Source organism: Lynx rufus, unplaced genomic scaffold, assembly GCF_022079265.1.
Source record: "Lynx rufus isolate CCGP_SWC_20201006 ecotype Redwood Valley unplaced genomic scaffold, mLynRuf1.p SCAF_1, whole genome shotgun sequence".
NCBI classification, from domain to species: Eukaryota; Metazoa; Chordata; class Mammalia; order Carnivora; family Felidae; genus Lynx; species Lynx rufus.
This window is the reverse complement of record NW_025814823.1, coordinates 142,251,978-142,270,820: the sequence shown is the minus strand read 5'-3', so window position 1 is coordinate 142,270,820 and position 18,843 is coordinate 142,251,978. Positions and strand designations below refer to the sequence as shown.

At 35.6% G+C, this 18,843-nt stretch overlaps 1 protein-coding gene and 1 pseudogene across 2 annotated transcripts in view; both read left to right on the top strand.

The window, feature by feature from the left end:
• Positions 1–18,843, top strand: part of AP3B1 (adaptor related protein complex 3 subunit beta 1) — a 264,833-nt gene that overhangs the window by 96,634 nt on the left and 149,356 nt on the right. The window lies entirely within an intron of this gene.
• On the top strand, positions 1,283–17,463 carry LOC124522438 (60S ribosomal protein L17-like; annotated as a pseudogene).

Sequence of the window (18,843 nt, the reverse complement as noted above, 5' to 3'; positions counted from 1 at the left end):
GAAGAGCATAGCATTTACCACACGAAAGGAAAAAAGTCTCAAACCACTATGCATATCCTGGTTTGTTTTATATAGACCTAATTTGGGGGGAGGGAGATGACTTCTTTTTTTCCTTTGAGAAAAATATTAAATTTAAACTTTTATTAAACGTGACCCTTTTTCCCTAGTGAATGCATTTCTCTGGTAAGGCGTGCTATCCATACTGAATAGCTCATTTAACTAAGCCAGTACGATATTGCTAATCACCTACCCGCTCTGGTCTTGCTAGGCACATCTAACCCAATATCATAGAGATATACCACCAGTATATTGCTATAGTATCTCTGAACTGAATGTTTGTGTTCCCCCAAATTCATATGTTGAAGTCATAACCCCTAATGTGATGGTATTTGGAGGTGAGGACTTGGGAAGTAATTAGCTTTATTTTTTTTAAAGATTTTATTTAAAAAATATATATATATATATTTTAATGTTTTTACTAATTTTGAGAGAGAGAGAGGGACAGAGTGCGAGCAGGGGTGGGGCAGAGAGAGAGGGAGACACAGAATCCGAAGCAGTCTCCAGGCTCTGAGCTGTCAGCAGCAGAGCCGGACGTGGTGCTCGAATCCATGAACCCCAAGATCATGACCTGAACTAAAGTCGGATGCTTAACCGACTGAGCGACCCAGGCACCCCAGATTTTATTTATTTTAAGTAGTCTCTTACACCCATTGTGGGGCTTGAACTTACATTCCTGATCAAGAGTTGCATTCTCTACTGACTGAGCCAGCTAGGTGCCCCTGGAAATAATTAGGTTTAAATGAAGTTGTGAGGGTAGGAGGTCTCACTGTGGGAATAGTGTCCTTAAAGAGACACCAATGAGCTGCTGCTTTCTTTCTCTGCCATGTGAAGGCCTAATGAGAAGGCAGCCATTTGCAAGGCAGGAAGTAGGTTCTTACCAGGAACCCAATATGCTAACATATTGATCTTGGACTTGCCAGCCTCCAAAACTGATAATTAAATGTCCATTGCTTAAGACACCCGATCTGTGGTATTTTGTTACTATACTAATACAAGTATCATGGATTGCGTGAGAATGTCATGTTGTATTCCCCTGCATAGCTTTTAAACATGAGATGATAGTCTGTGTCCACAGCAGATTGTAGATTGTTTTGTCCTGGTACAAATCTTAGATGGTGCTAGTGCTCTCCAGGCTATCACTGAATTCAGAAGGCAAGTGGATATATTGTCTTTTTCTTGACTACTTAAATTCCAAGGTAATAAAAGAGAGAAAGATGACAAGATGAAGAATAATGATTCTGAGGTAAAATCCTGGCCCCACCACTTTCAGTCTGTGAGATTATTGATAAATTCATACAAACTTGTGTACCTCAGGTCTTTCATCTTGTGAAAAAGATGGTGAATACCTGCTTTGCTTACCTCATGGGGTTGTTTTAAAGATCCAGTAAGATACTTGTGAAAGTGCTTTACTAACATCATGGATTACTTCAGCTGAAGTTGCTTTTTATTTCTACTGATTCCAGTGTTACTGGTCACATGTTGCAAAAGTAGATGTTTTTCAGGAATATTTGATTCTTTCATCAATTTTTATATATAAGCAGATTTTACATCATGCAGTTCTTAACTGTTGTCAATTTTATTTTTTTCTTTATATTTTGTTATTCCTTATGAACTGACATAAAGATCACAGTTTGTGTTTATTTCGTAGTAAATCCATTGAGATAAAATGAGCAAGTCTCTCTGTATCCTAAGATCTCTTAAAATCAAAGCTTATATTCAGAGTAAAAAATTGTGGGTTTAAACACTGACTTATTACAGTTTTTGTGGGACATTTGTGTTTGGAGTGTCAGATAAAAAATTGTATAGAGTATTGCTACTTAAGTATAATTTTACACTTTTCTTTATTACGTGAGTCTGTGTAATAATAATCACAGTACTTTAAAGATGTATAAACTATGCCTTTATAAATACACTTTATGGAGTAGAAGGTATTTTTTGCCTTCATAAAGTTAATATTTAAAGTAATAACATTTCTTTTTACTGAAAGTAAATATTTTAGACCAGAGTGAAAAGATTATTTTATTCTGATGTTTTTATATTACCATTTGGTGTGGTCCATTCAAAATGAAAAGAGACCTATCTTCATATGAGAGGTTCACATAGTAAATTCAGTGGTTCTTTTTCCCTCCTCTGGTTCTTTTTTTAAATTACCCTCGATTCTTGAGAGCAGTTTTAGGTTCGTAACAAAAGAGGGCAGAAAATGCAGAGAGTTCCCAAATATAGTTGACCCTTGATAAATACAGGTTTGAACTGCGTGGTTCTACGTACATGTATTTTTTTTTTTTTTGGTAGTTACAATATTGTTAATGTATTTTGTCTTCCTTAAGATTTTCTTAATAACATTTTCTTTTCTCTAACTTACTTTATTGTAAGAATACAGTATATAATGCAATATAGTGTACAAAATATGTATTAATTGACTTTATGTTATTGATGAGGCTTCTGATTAGTAGTAGGCAATTAGTCATTAAGGTTTGGGGGAATCATAAGTTAAACTTGGAATTTTTAACTGTGTGGGGGTTCAGTGCCCCAGCCTTTGTGTTGTTCAAGGGTCATTTGTACTCCTTTTTTCTTCATACACTTAACCTTTCCCATTATCAGCATTGTGTACCATGGTGGTACATTTATTACAGTTAGTGAATGTATATTAATACATCAATTATCACACAAAGTCTATAGTTTACATTAGTTTTGACTGTTGGTTTTGCATTTTCTGTATAACATGACTCCACCATCGTAGTATTATAGCAAATAGTTTCACTGCCCTAAAAATCCTGTCCTCTGCCTAGTTGTCCCTCTCCCCTCTGCCAACCCGGCAATCAATAATTTTTACTATCTCCATACTTTTGCCTTTCCTGAATGTCATATAGTTGGAATCATACACTGTGTAGCCTTTCTAGATTGGCTTCTTTCATTTAGTAATGCTCATTTAAGAATCCTCCACATCTTTTCATGGCTCTATAGCTCATTTCTGTTAAGTACCATCTGATGTTCCATTATTTGGATGTACCACAATGTATGCATCCTTCCCACTTGCTGAAGGATTGTTTGCTGTAAGAATTGATTATGAATAAAGCTGGTATAAACCAGCTTTTTGTGTGTGTGATTTTTATGTTGGACTCATTTGAGTTTGAGTTTTTATGTGGACTCATTCGAATATGAACCAAGCAAGGATCTTGATTACTAAATCCTTTGGTAGGAATATATTTAATTTTGTAAGAAGCTGCCAAATTGTCTTTGATAGTGGCTGTACCACTATGGCTGTACCATTTTGTATCCCCACTGGCAATGAATTGAGAGTTCCTGTTGCTCCACATCCTCATTAACATTTATTGTGGTCAGTGTTCTGGATTGTGGTTATTCTATAGGAGTGTAGTGTTATCCCATTATTGTTTCAGTTTGCATTTCCCTAATTATATTTCATGTTAAACTTATTTTTGTATGTGTATTTTCCATCTATGTATCTTCTCTAGTGAGTTGTCTGCTCAGGTCTTCTGCTTTTTGAGTTGATTGCTCTCTTATTGTTGAGTTTTAAGAGTTTTTTATTTAGGGGGATTGAAGATGGCAGCAGCATAGGAAGATCCTGAACTCATCTCTTCTCACAGACACAGCAAACTTATAGCTATAAATAGAATAATTTTCCTCTGAAAAGAACATGAGAACTGGGTGTCTAACACTTCCACAACAAAAGACAAAAGACACATATTAAGATGGATAGGAAGGCCAAGACATGGCCTCACCCATGACCCTGTCCCAGATGTGGTGACACCACAATCAGGAAGGTCCCCCATATATGAGATTCTCCCTTGAGGAGTATCCCATTTTGGGCACCCTAGCCCTAGGGGCTGGCACCAGAAAGACAAGCCCCCAAAATAATCTGGTTTTGAAAATCAATGTGGACTAAGACCAAAAGAATCAAAAAAACTGTAGTGATCAAAGAACTATAGGGAAGAGAGATGTTGCTCTTAGAGGGCTCAGTTGCAAACCATACCTGCCCTGAGATCAAGTGCAAAAGCAACAGTTTGCTAGTGCATACCATAAACAAGGGAAACCCACTTACTCATTTTATTTAAAAAAAAATTTTTTTTAATATTTATTTTCAAGACAGAGTGGGGGGGTGGGGTGTGGGAAAGGGGCAGAGAGAGACACACACACACAGAATCTGAAGCGAGCTCCAGGCTTTGAGCTGTCAGCACAGAGCCTGATATGGGGCTTGAACTCAGGAACTGTGAGATCATGACCTGAGCCAAAGTCAGACACTTAACCGACTGAGCCACCCTGCCACTTACTCATTTTAAAGTGTCTGCCAGAGAGATAGGAATTCAGGGGTTTTATCTGGGGATGGAAGTGTTAGTGGATAATATTTTTGCAATCTCATCTTAACTTTCTGGTGATAGAGCAGACGGACATTGTTCTTGGTGCTCTCCCTCTACTCAGGTACCATTGGAGGGAATGCTCTGTCCACCCTGGGCTGTAACTAGGCTATGCAGGCACCCCACACTCTGCTCACCCCATTAGCACCTAAGGTGCAATAGTGCCAGGCAAGCATCCTCACCCCCACCCTTCGTGTGCAGTATTCCAGCCAAAACTGGGCCAGACTAAAGCCATTAGCCTTGCTCACCTCGAGTAGAGACTGAGTTGTAACTGGGGTGATCTAGCAGCTTGAACTCTGCTCACCCTACACAGTGACTGAGCCACCCCCAAGTCAAGTGAGTGTTTCCAACACTGACGTCCCTGTGCAGCAGCCACAGCCCTATCAGTGGAAAGCCAGTGGACACATGCAGCCTATGTAAATGATGCCTATAAGAGTGACTAGCTCTGATCGCCAGATGGCGATTACACCTCTGATCCACATGGAACAGTTTATACACATGACCAGTCCTCAGACTGAGATAGCCATATCCCCTAACATATAGAAAAACAGATATGGCAAAATGAAGGCAAAATGAAGAAACAGGAACATGTTTCAAACCAAAAACAAGGTAAATTCCTGGAAAAAAGACATTAATGATATGGAGATTAGCAACCTACCTGATTAATAATTCAAAGCAGTGGTGATAAAGGTGCTCACTGTTCTCTGGAGAAGAATTGACAAATACAGTGAAAACTTCAACAACAAGATAGAAAATGTTAGTACCAAACAATTTATAACTTAACTGAAAAATACACTAGACAGGTCCAGCTGCAGAATGGTTGAAAGAGAAGTACAGACCAGCAAGCTAGAAGGCAAAGCAATGCAAAACAGCAGCCAAAGCAGCAAAATGAAAAAAAAATTAAAAGAAGTGAAAATACCCTATGGGACATCTCTAAAAACATCATGCAGAGTAACATTTTCATTATAGGGGTCCCAGAAGGAGAAGAGAGGGAAAGAGTCAGAAAAATTATTTGAAGAAATTATGCCTGAGAACTTCTTTAATCTGGGGAAGGAAAGAGACATCTAGGTCCAGCAATCCCAGAGAGTAACAAGATGAACACACTGAGAAACATAATTAAAATGGTGAAAACTAAAGATAAAGAGAAAACCGTAAAAGCAGCAAGAGAAAAGCAACACATTATAACAAAGGAAACCCTGTAAGGCCATAAGGAGATTTTTCACTAGAAACTTTACAGGCCAGAAGGGACTAGTTTTGACATATCCAAAGTGCTGAAAGGGAAAAATTGCCAACCAAGAATGTTTTTAACTCTGTAAGGTTATCACTTACAATTGAAAGATAGAGTAAGACCTTTCCAAATATGCAAAGCCAAAGGAGTTCATCACTACTAACCTGGTCTTACAAGAAATGTTAAAGAAACTTCTCTGAGGTAAAAAGAGAAGGCACTAATTACTAATAAAATATACAAAAGTAAGAATCTCTCCAGAAAAAGTAAATAGATAATAATGGTTGTGGATCAAACACAAAGCAAGTGCAAAGGTTAAAAGACAAAGTAGTAAAATTAATTAAAGATACATTAACTAGTTAAGGGATACCTAAGATAAAAAGATGTAAAATGTGTCAACAGAAATTTTAAATGCTCGTAGTAAAATATAAAGCTCTGGAATGTGCTCAACATTAATTTACTCTCAAAAGTGACTTGCATACATAAGCTATTATATGGAAGGAGTGCCTGGGTGGCTCAGTAGGTTAAACTTTGGACTCCTGATTTCAGCTCAGGTCATGATCTCATGCTTGTGAGATTGAGCCCTGCATTGGGCTCCATGCTGGGTGTGGAGCCTGCTTAAGATTCTTTCCATCTCTCCTTCTTACTCTACCCCTGTGCCTTCCCCTCGGAAAAAAAAAAAAAAAAAAAAAAAAAAAAGATACGGGAATCTCATGGTAACCACAAAGAAAAAAACTTAAAGATACACAAATGAAAAAGAATGTAAATATTAACACTAATGAAAGTGATCAATTTAACAATTCTCAAAGAGAAGAAAGGAACAGAGAGGAACTGCAAAATCAGAAAACAATTAGCAAAATGGCAATAAGCACATACTTGTTACTAATTACTTTATATGTAAATGAACTAAATTTTCCATTCAAAAGACATAGTGTGGCTGAACGGATAAAAGCACATGACCCTTCTGAGTGCTGCTTATAAGAAACTCACTTCAGATCTAAAGATATACAGACTGAAAGTGAAAGGATGAAAAACATATGCCATGCAAACTGATATGAAAAAATGTTGGTGTAGTAGTACTCTAATATCAAAAACTAAGCCACAAAACAAGTCTCCATAAAATTAAGATTTTAATCATAACAAACACCTTTTCTGGCCACAATGGTATGAAACTAGAAATCATTTACATGAAGAAAACTGGGAAAAACACAAACATGTGGCAACAAAACAGCATGCTACTAAACAACCAGAGGGTCACTGAAAAATTCGAAGACCAAAGAAAAAAATACCTTGAGACAAATGAAATGGAAAGTCAGCATTCCAAAATATTTGGAACAAAGCAAAAATAGTTCTAGGAGGGATGTTCTTGGTAATACAGGCCTACCTCATGAAAAAAGAGAAATTTCAAACATTCTGCATTTAAAGGAACTAGATAAGAACAACATCCAAAGTTAACGGAAGGAAATAATAAAGAGCTGAAATAAATCAGAGACTTTAAAAAAATAGAAAAGATCAATGACATTAAGAGCATGTTCTTTGAAAAATTAAACAAAAATCAGCAAACTTTAGCCAGACTCATCAAGAAAAAAAAAAAGAGCCCAAATAGGCAAAATTAGAAATGGGAGAAATTACAACGTATGCCACAGATATAAAAAGGATGACAAGAGAATATTATAAACAGTTATATGCCAACAAATTAGACAACTTACAAGAAATGGAATTTCCCTAGAAATAATCTTTGAAGACTGAATCATGAAGAGATAAAAATCAGAATAGATCAATCATAAATCACGAATTGAATCGGTAATCAAAGACATACAAAAGTCTAGGTTCAGAAGGTCAGAAGATGTCACAGGTGAATTCTTCCAAACATTGAAAAGAGAGTTAATACCTGTCCTCCTCAACTTATTCCAGAAAATTGAAGAAAAAGGAGAACTACCAAATTTATTTAATGAGGCCGGAATTACTGTGATACCAAAACCAAAGATACTACAAAAAAAAGGGGGGGGGCTGTATCTGTGTTGAATGTAGATGCACAAATTGTCTACAAAATATTAGCAAATTAAATTCCAACAATATATAAAAGGCTCATAAAACCATGACCAAGTGGGATTCATTTTAGGGATGCAAGGATGGTTTAACAAATTAATCATTGTGATACATACCACATTAGTAAAACAAAGGTTAAAACTCATATGATCATCTCAGATGCCAAAAAGACATTTGAACATATTCGAGAACAATTTGTGATAAAAACTCTCAACTAAGTGGGTATAGAGGGAGCATACCTCAATATAATAAAGGCCATAAATAACAAATCCACAGCTAAAATCACACTCAAGAGTGAAAATCTGAAAGCTTTTCCTCCATGATAAGGGCAAGATGCCCCTTCTTGCCACTTTTATTCATCATAGTATTGAAAGTCCTAGCCACAGCAATCAGGCAAGAAAAAGAAATAAAAGACATACAAATTGGAAAGGAAGAGGTAAAACTGTCAGTACTGCTAATGACCTGATATTAGATAGAAAACCCTAAAAGCTCCCAAAAAACTGTTAGAAGCAATAAATAAATTCAGTAAACTTCCAGGATACAAAATTAATATATAGAAATCTGTTGTTTCTGTCCACTGTCAATGTGCTAGCAGAGAAATTAAGACAACAATCCCATATACAAATTCATCCAAAAGAATAAAATACTTGGGAATAAGTTTAATCAAGGAGTTGAACAACCTCTACTCTGCAAAGTCTAAGACATTAGTGAAAGAAATTGAATATGGCACAAATAGATGTAAAGATATACTCTGCTCATGGATTGGAAGAATTAATATTGTTAAGTATCCAAACTACCCAAAGCAGTCTACAAATTTATTGCAATTCCTATCAAAATACCAGTGGCATTTCCCACAGAACTAGAACAAATAATCCTAAAATTTGTGTGGAACCTCTACAGACCTTGAGTAGCCAAAGTAATCTTGAGAATGTAGAATAAAGCTGGAGGAATCATGGTTCCTGATTTTAAACTATTATACAAGCTATAGTAATTAAAACAGTATGGTACTGGCACAAACAGACACATCGATCAGTGATACAGAATACAGCCCAGAAATAAACCCACACTTTCCTGGTCTATTAATTCGTGACAAAGGAGGCAAGAACCTACAATGGGAAAGAGACTGTCTCTTCAGTAAATGGTGTTGGGAAAACTGGACAGCTACAAAAAAAAAAAAAAACAAGAAAAAAACCTGGGTCACTTTCTTACATCATATACAAAAATAAGCACAAAATGGAATAAAGACTTAAATGTAGGACCTGAAACCATTAAATTCCTAGAAGAAAACATATGCAGTTTGATATCAGATGCAACCATATTTTGGGATGTGTGTCTCATCAGTTAAGGGCAACAATAGCAAAAAAAAAAAAAAAAAAAAAAAGTACTACATCAAACTAACAAGCTTTTATATAGTAAAAGAAACCATCAACAAAAAGAAAAGGCAACATAACTGAATGAGAAGATACTTGCAAATGATATATTTGATAAAGTATTAATATCCAAAATATATGAAGAACTCAATACATGTCAACAGTAGTAAAACAAAATGCAATTAAAAAATTGACAGAGGACCTGAATAGAGTTTTCCAGAGTGATACAGATGGCTAACAGGCACATGAAAAGATACTCACTGTCACTGATCCTCAGGGAATTATAAACAAAATCACAATGAGATACCAATTCACACCTGTCAGAATGGCCATTATCTAAAAGAAAGAAATAACACATGTTGGTGAGGAAGTGCAGAAGAAGAAACTCTAATGTACTATTAATGGGAATGTAAATTGGTACAGCCACTGTGGAAAACAGTGTAGAGGTTCCTCAAAATATTAAAAGTAGAATCAACATATGTTCCAGCAAGTCTGAGAAATTTATCCAAAGAAAATGAAAACACTAATTCAAAGTTATATCTGCACCCCTAAGTTCATTGTAGTATTGTTTACAATAGCCAGATAAGTAATCTAAAAGTGAATCAATCTAAAAGTGTTATCAGCAGATGAATGGATAAAGATCTCTCTCTCTCTCTCTCTCTCTCTCTCTCACACACACACACACACACACATGAGTGAAATAATTAGCCTTAATAAAAAAATGAAACCTTGCCATTTGTGATAACATGAATGTACCTAGGGAGTATTATGCTGAGTTCAAATAAGTCAGAGAAAGATAAATACTGTATGATTTCATTTACGTATACAGTGTAAAAACCAAACCAAACCAAAACAAAACAAAACAAACAGGCTTATAGATAGATCAAACTGGTGGTTGCCAGAGAGAGGCAAGTTTCAGGGATGGATAGAATTGGTGAAGGCTATTAGGAGGTAGAGACTTCTAATTATAAAATAAGTAAGTCATGGGGAGGTAATATAAGCATAGAGTTTATAGTCAGTTCTACTGTAATAAGTTTGTGTAGTATGAGGTGATTATTTTGTAAAGTGTAAAAATATTGAATCACTATGTCATACACCTGAAAATATGGTATTGTATGTTAAGTACAAATCAGTAATAAAAAAAGCCTTTCCTGTTTTGAATAACAACGCTTTATCAGATGTGTCTTTTCCAGTATTTCTCCAGATCTGTGATTTGTCTTCCCTTTTTCTTGACATTGTCTTTTGCAAAGCATATATTTCTGATTTTAAATAAATCCACCTTCATGAATTACTTCTTCTAGTGTTTTATCTCAAAGTCATCACTGTATCCAGGTTCATCTAGAGTTTGCATGTTACCTTTCAGAATTTTACAGTTTTTTGTTTCTAATTGCCTGTAAACCTATTTGAATGAGCTTTTGGAGTATTAGGTCTGGTTCTAGCTTCATTTTTTTTTTTTCATGTAAATGTTCAGTTGTTCCCAGCAACATTTGTTGAATAGACTACCTTTTTCCCCATAGTATTGACTTTTCTCCTTTGTCAAATATCAGTTGACCCCACATGCATGTGGGTCTATTTTTATGTTCTCTGTTGAGTCACATTTATCTGTCTATTTCACTAGTAATGGATTGCCTTAATTACTTTTTACTTTTATATTACTTGATTATAGCTTTATAGTAGATCATGCAGTCAAACTCACTGTTTAAATTTTTAATTATGAAAAAATTTAAGAATCACAGAGGTAGCCAACAGTCCATTGGATACCCCTGTATGCATCACCTAGTCATCATACTCTCGTTTTAATTTTATCCCCCTTTCCACTTCTAACTCTCCTAAAAGAGAGTTAAAGTTTTTTTTTTTTTTTTTGAGCGAGGGTTCAGGTTGAATGTATACTTTTTTTGAAAGATAAGAGAAAGTCTATTGTGATACATAGTTTTATTTTATACACACACACACACACACACACACACACACATACATATTGTAAACTCAGGAAAATGTAGAATTCATTTATAGATACAGCTTTATAATACTCATTTTATGAATTTTATCACATACATTTTATGTATTTGCTTCTTGATAACTAGGGCTTTTTTTTTTTTTTTTGAGTCACCTAATAGTTTTTCTTAGGAAAGTATCCTTAATTCTTTGTCAGTTGTTTGAGATGCTCATCACCTTGGTGCTCTTATAGAAATAACATTTCAAGTCTCCAGTACACATTCACCTGATATTAGCAAAGGCATTATTTGTTCTTCTGTAAAAACACCTGATTTTTCTTTCTCATGTATTTTTTAGTTATTTATTTATATAACTATGGACATAGAGATACTTATTTTATTCTGTGGGTGATAAGCTAATACTATTATTATTTATTTTGTTGCCCAAATTTTTCAGCTTTGGCCTCAGGGAGTTTGTTTGTTTAAATTATTTTTTACTTTCTACAACTTTGGAACCATCCATTTTCCCAAGGTGCAAAAGAACAGGTTTTTAAAAGTTCATTGATTTCTTTTTTATATAAGTCAGATTTCTTTGAAATGTTTATATTTTTTATAAGTCATTTCAGCAACTTATTCAAGTAAAAGTGAAATTACTCAATGGCCATGTGGTTTGAAAAATTGCCAACATAAACCACAATATAAAATCTAATTACCATCCATTAGAAACCCCATTGTGGTAATGCATTTTTCCAGGCTCAATAGAAATAATATATATAATAAATGCTCTTTTTTAAAATGATATTGATGTAAACACTTGTAAAAACACATTTCTGTTTTCCTGTTCCTTGACAGAGAATGAAAGATACAATATTTTCTTTTTTCTTTCTAAATTTTACCTTTAATTATCTGTATATCAGAAAACCAGATTATTAAGATGGTTAACATTATATGTATAATATAGTCTGAATAAGGACTTTAGGATAATTTTTAAAGGCTTCATAATAGCCCCCTCAGTTATGTAGGAGAGGCCTTTCTACTTAGTTCTAAATTCACAGATGCATTACATAAATGTATTCATAGATGTATTACATAAACTGCTTCATGTCAGTTTTTAGATAAGAAATATATTAGAAGGTAAAGAATAAGTTACAAAAATTAAACAATTTGACTAAAAAATTAAAAAATAGAAATACCATATGATCAAATAATTCCATTACTGGGCATTTGCCCAAGGAGAATGAAAACACTAATTCATAAAGTTATATGCACTCCTGTGTTTGTTATAGCTTTATTTACAATAGCCAAGACATGGAAGCAACCTGAGGGTTCACTGATAGATGAATGGGCAAGGATGTGTGTGTACATACACACACACATAGAAATACTATACTCTCGGGGCGCCTGGGTGGCTCAGTCGGTTGGGTGACCGACTTCGGCTCAGGTCATGATCTCGCAGTTTGTGAGTTCAAGCCCCGGGTCAGGCTCTGTGCTGACGGCTCAGAGCCTGGAGCCTGCTTCGGCTTCTGTGTCTCCTCCTCTCTCTACCCCTCTCCTGCTCACGCTCTGTCTCTCTCTCTCTCTCTCTCTCTCTCTCTCTCAGTAGTAAATAAACGTTAAAAAAAAAAAAAAGAAATACTATACTCTCTTAAAGGATGAGATCATTTCATTTGTGACAACATGGATGGACCATAGGTTATTATGATAGGTGAAATTAGATTGAGAAAGACAAATACTATATGATTGCATTCATATTTGAATCTAAAAAAAACAGATGAACAAACAAAGAAAAAGTAGAATCTGGCCTATAAATACAGAGAACAAATTGATGGTTGCCAGAGGGGAGGAGAGAGGAAGGAAGATAGGCAAAATGGACCAAATGGGTTAAGAGGACCATGAGATAGAGGTTTCTAGTTATGGAATGAATAAGTCCCGGAAATAAAAGGCAAAGCATAGGGAATATAGTTGGTGATATTGTAATCATGATATATTGGTAACAAATGGTAGCTGGAATTGTGGCGAGGGTAGCATAGTCAAATCACTATATTGCATACCTGAAACTAGTGTGATGTTGTGTTTCAGCTATACCCCCCAAAAACCAAAACAGTGCCACTCTTCTATTTTTTTTGAAAAGATTTTTTTTCATTGAAAATAGATACTAAAAAATAAAATATTTCTAAGTACTGCTTTCAAATATGCATGGAAATATTTAAAGTTTATTATCTGGGCTGTTATCTCTAAGCACAAATTTTCCTCTTTCTGATCTGTTGAAATTATGACAAATGTAAAGTTAGTCAGATTTCAAAAGATTGCTGTATTAACTCTACAAGTAGTTGCCGAAGTTGTAACACCTTATGTCATAATGATATTAAAAAGTGAATTTCATTTTTCTATAAAAGATAACTGTGTTGAATTTCTTTTCAGACTCTCGGTCTTATTCACTTAATTTCTTGAACATATTATCCATAGTTATTTTATAACCATGTTAAATTTTTGTCTATTATCTCCGTTTTCTCTCTTCTCTGTTATTTATTTGTTTATTTTATTTTATTTTTAACATTTTTTATTTATTTTGAGAGAGAGGAAGAGAGAGGGAATGCAAGTGTGAGCAGGGATGAGGCAGAAAAAGACACAGACAGAGAATTCCAAGCAGGCTCCGTGCTGTCAGCACAGAGCCCGACAAGGGGCTCGAATTCAGGAACCATGAGATCATGACCTGAGCCAAAACCAAGAGTCAGATGTTGAACCATCTGAGTCACCCACGTGCTCCTCTGTTTTTATATTTTTTCTTGATTTATATTCACATCATTGTGTCTTTTCTTATATGCATATTTTTAAAAGTTTGTATTTTTTTAATGTTTACTTAGGAGACAGACCAAGTGCGAGTGGGGGAGGGACAGAGAAAGAGAGAGATATAGAATCCGAAGCAGGCTTCAGGCTCTGAGCTGTCAGCCCAGAGTCCTACGTAGATTGAACTCACAAACTGTGAGATCATGACCTGAGCCTAAGTCAAACATTTAACCTACTGAGCCACCCAGCTGCCCCTTAAAAGTTTTTATTGAAGTAGAAATATGTGATGTACATGTGGCAGAAGCAAATGGCTTTATCAGGGAATAAAGAAAAAAATTAAGAAATAGAAATTACAAATGTATTTCAGAAGCCCCTCTTTCCCCACTTTTTTTTTTTTTTTTTAGCGTTTATTTATTTTTGAGACAGAGAGAGACAGAGCATGAATGGGGGAGGGTCAGAGAGAGGGAGACACAGAATCTGAAACAGGCTCCAGGCTCTGAGCTGTCAGCACAGAGCCCGACGCAGGGCTTGAACTCACAGACCGTGAAATCATGGCCTGAGCCGAAGTCGGCCACTTAACCGACTGTGCACACCCAGGCGCCACCCCCCCCACTTTTTACTTAATATCATGTTTGCCTTTTGAAATGGAAACAGAATCTTTACCCTGAATGACATTGTCTTTTCTTCCTTCCTCCTTTTCCTTCTTTACTTTATGAAAATTGTTGAACTAATTTGAAGCTTTAGATGATGAATTTTGGTTTGCTTGTAGAATATTACTGGGTAAGGGTATCAACAATCTGATTTACTTTATCATTTCAGTTATGGATTGCAATAATTAAAAACTGGGCGTTAATTTTAGCATCTTTATTCTCTAAAAGACTCTCACGCTTTTATTTGTTTATTTATTTAGCTTATTTTAATTAATTAATTAATTTTTAAGACTCTCAGGCTTTTAAACTAAAGAGTTGGGAGAGTTATTAGGACTTTGCTTTTGGGGGGATCTTGACATCCAGTTTTTGTTTCTGTATTTTTGTGAGTCTCCTGAAAACTCTACTCAGATTCTAGGCCTCTCAGCCTCCTATTAGGTAATAGCATGTGTTTATATGGTTTTAGGGGAAAGCAATTGCAATTCTCATTTGGATTTCTATGTTTACTACTTCTGGGTCTTGCCTACATAATTCATCCCTTTCTTTTAGCTTGTTAGTACCTTCAGATATGTTTCATGTTTTCACCCTAGCTTTTCTAGTTCTTACTAGAAGGGTTTGTTTCATATTGCCTATTCAGCCATTACTAGAAGCAGAACTCTATAATCATGTATTACCTGTTTTAAAAAAGTGATCTTTAGGGGCACCTAGGTGGCTCAGTCAGTTAAGCATCCTACAATTGATTTCAGCTCAGGTCATGATCTAATGGTTTGTGAGATTAAACACTTTGGGCTGTGTGCTGGCAGCCTGCTTGGGATTCTCTCTCTCCTTCGGTCTTTCTCTGCCCCACTCCTGCTCATGTGCACTCACTCTTAAAATAAATAAATAAACTTAAAAAGTGATCTTTAAAGACTTTATTTATGATGAAATTTTTGTCACCAGAATTTGGGACTTCTTTTAAGTATCTATACCTAGCATTGATTAAAATTATTTCACTGTAATGAATTCTCCAAATAGTACATCATGGTCAAAATGAAGCATTGCACAAGAGCTTTATGTTATATTTGTAAATTCTCAAATACAAGACAGTTTCTTTTCTGAGGGAAATTTTGGAGATAAAGTTTTCTTTGTATTTGGCAAGTTGGGATATTTGATTTGAGGATAATGGGGTTTTTTTTAATTTTTTTTAACGTTTATTTATTTTTGAGACAGAGAGAGACAGAGCATGAATGGGGGAGGGGCAGAGAGAGAGGGAGACACAGAATCGGAAGCAGGCTCCAGGCTCCAGGCTCCAAGCCATCAGCCCAGAGCCCGACGCGGGGCTCCAACTCACGGACCGCGAGATCGTGACCTGAGCTGAAGTCGGACGCTTAACTGACTGAGCCACCCAGGTGTCCCTAATGGTTTTTTTTTTATGTGGTTTCTAGAAAGAAAATTTCTTTTTATTTTATTTTTTTAATTTAAAAAATGTTTTTTGAGGTGGGGGGAGGGGCAGAGAGAGCAGGGGCACAGAGGATGCAAAGGGGTCTCTAGGCTGACAACAGTGAGCCCAGTCTGGGGCTTAAACTCATGAACCGCGAGATCATGACCTGAGCTGAAGTCAGTTGCTTGATCAACTGAGCCACCCAAGTGCCACCAGAAAGAAAATTTGTTAATCAAAGCAGTGGTAATAGCTACTATTTGAGTGTTTCATATGCACCAGGCATTGTGTGCCTTGTAAATCTCCACCAAATGAATCAATCTTTATAAACACTTTTATGACAGATACTTCTTTTATTCCCTTTTATAGACAAGTAAATGAAGACAAGGAGAGGTCAAGTAATTTGGCATGGTCATAGAGCCAGCACTGTTAGAGAAGTGGTGTGATGTAGTATATACCCATTTTGGTTGTATGCACCTAGCTTCCATTCTGTTTGGGCTAATGTCTCTTCTGATGGATTGAAAACCTGTGAAAATATAGCCAGCAGCAGCACAGATGCAGATATAAATTATTAGAGATTGGTTCCCATTCTGTGTGGAAGCCCTGTCTTGTTCATTAACCTCATAAAAACATCAGCCCTTCATTTATCAATTAAGCGATGCAAATATGTCTTTTATTAAAATAATATAATTGAAGTTTAATAAACTGTGTTAATTAATAATGAAGGAGACATGAAATGAGTAAATACTTAGTGAAAGCAGCTTTTTATGTGCATGAGGATTTTGGTAGCTAGAGGGTGTTAATACAGCATTTTCATCATGTGTCAATTTCAAGTAGAGCTTGAACATTTGATTAAAGTTGACTAAAGATGGTAGGTGAGTGCTTATGCTTAGAGGACATGATTATTTGGGTATCATTATATTAGTTTACTAATGCACTTAACAGAACTGGTTTGGCTTGGAGCTCCATAAAGGAATAGTCATTCAAGTCTGGCCTTGATTTAAGAGTATATCACCTCTTTCTATAAGTGGCCTGAGGTGATTACTGAAAATTATTCACTTTACCCAGAAAACCCTACAAAGTCATGCAGATCAAGAGATTCAAGTCTTTGTGTTCACTTTAAGAACACACATGAAACTACCCAAGTCATCAAGGGTATGCATATCCAAAAAGCCACCAAGTATCTGAAAAATATCACTTCACAGAAGCAATGTGTGCCATTCCATCACTACGATGATGGAGTTGGTAGGTGTGCCCAGGCCAAAAATAGTGGGGCTGGACACAGGGTCGCTGGCTTAAAAAGAGTGCTATAATTTTTACTGCACATGCTTAAAAATGCAGAGAGTATTGCTGAGCTTAAGGGTTTAGGTATAGATTCTCTGGTCATTGAACACATCCAGGTGAACAAAGTCCCCAAGATGCAACATAGAACTTACAGGGCTCATGGTCAGATTAACCCATACATGAGCTGTCCCTTCCACATTGACATGATATTTACTATAAAAGATCAGATTGTTTCTACACCAGAAGAGGAAGTTGTGCAGAAGAAAAAGACACCCCAGAAGAAACTGAAGAAACAAAAACTTAGGTGCCAGGAGTAAATTCTGCGTAAAATAAATGCAAATTAAAAAAAAGAGTACTTATTTCAATTACAGTCCTCTCTTTTTTTTTATTTTCCTCTCTTTTAAAGGACTGGGAGAGAAGTAAAATTGACTCTCAAACAACACAGGTTGAACCATGCAGGTCAATTATACATAGGTATTTTTCAGTAACTGTAGTTCAGTCCTGTATGTGTATTTTCTCTTATGATTTTCTTAACATTTTCTTTTATATAGTTAACTTTATTGTAAGAATACAGTATGTAATACATATACAAAGTATATGTTAATTGATTGTTTATGTTATCAACAAGGCTTCAATTAACAGTAGTGACGTGTTTTGGGAGTCAAAAATTATACTCAGATTTTCAACTGTGTGTGGGTCATTAAACCCCATGTTGTTCAAGGGTCAACTTGAAGTAGTTTATTTTGAATTGTGCATTCAAATATTGAAGTAAACAGTCAACAAAACTAAAAGGCAGTCTATGGAATGGGAGAAGATATTTGCAAACGACATACCTGCAAACTCAGTTAAGTAACGGGCAGAAGACATGAATAGACACTTTTCCAAAGAAGACATCCAGATGTTACTATGTACTCACATTTGTTTTTTCTCTGTGCCACCATTGGTGTCTTCTTATAAGGATACCAGTCCTATTGGATTAGGGTCTCACCCAGATGGTCTCAGTTACACTTAATTACTCCTTTAAAGGCCCTAGTTGAATGTATAGTCACTTCCAGAATGAGGTCTTTGACATGTGAATTTGGAGGGTGAGAAGTACAGTTCAGTCCATAACAATACCTTTTGCCCCTTTTTAAATTGAATTCATTGTGGGTTTTTGTTTTTGTTTTTGTCTTACTGTTGAGTTTTGGGAGTTGTCTTTATATTCTGGATACTAGTCCTTTGTCATATATATGGTTGCAGATACTTTCTGCCGGTCTAGAATTTTTTTATTCTTCTTTAGAGGGTTTTTCATGGAGTAAGAGTTTTTAATTTTGATGAGATCCAAATGTTCTCTGTTATGGACTGTGCTTTTGGTGTCAAGTTTAGGAACTCTTTACTTAACTACATAACTTTTAAAAACTGTTCTGCCATGTTAAAGTAAAAATGATTAGAGATCACAAAAATTACACATTTTCTTTTGCCGTGGGGAATTTGTGAATTTACAGAAAGAACATTCACTTGGAAGAATAGAAGCAGGTTAGTCATGAACAAAAGAAATTTCTAGGAGATGGTCCTTCATGAGTCTTCCTCATTTTTACAGCTCATCTGAGTAAAAAGCATTGGTAGGTTTTATTTTGGACTATATTTTAAGGATGTTTATATAGCAAGCAGCCTTGAAAAAGAGAGAGACTGTTTCCCTCCTGGACAAGGTTAGCTTA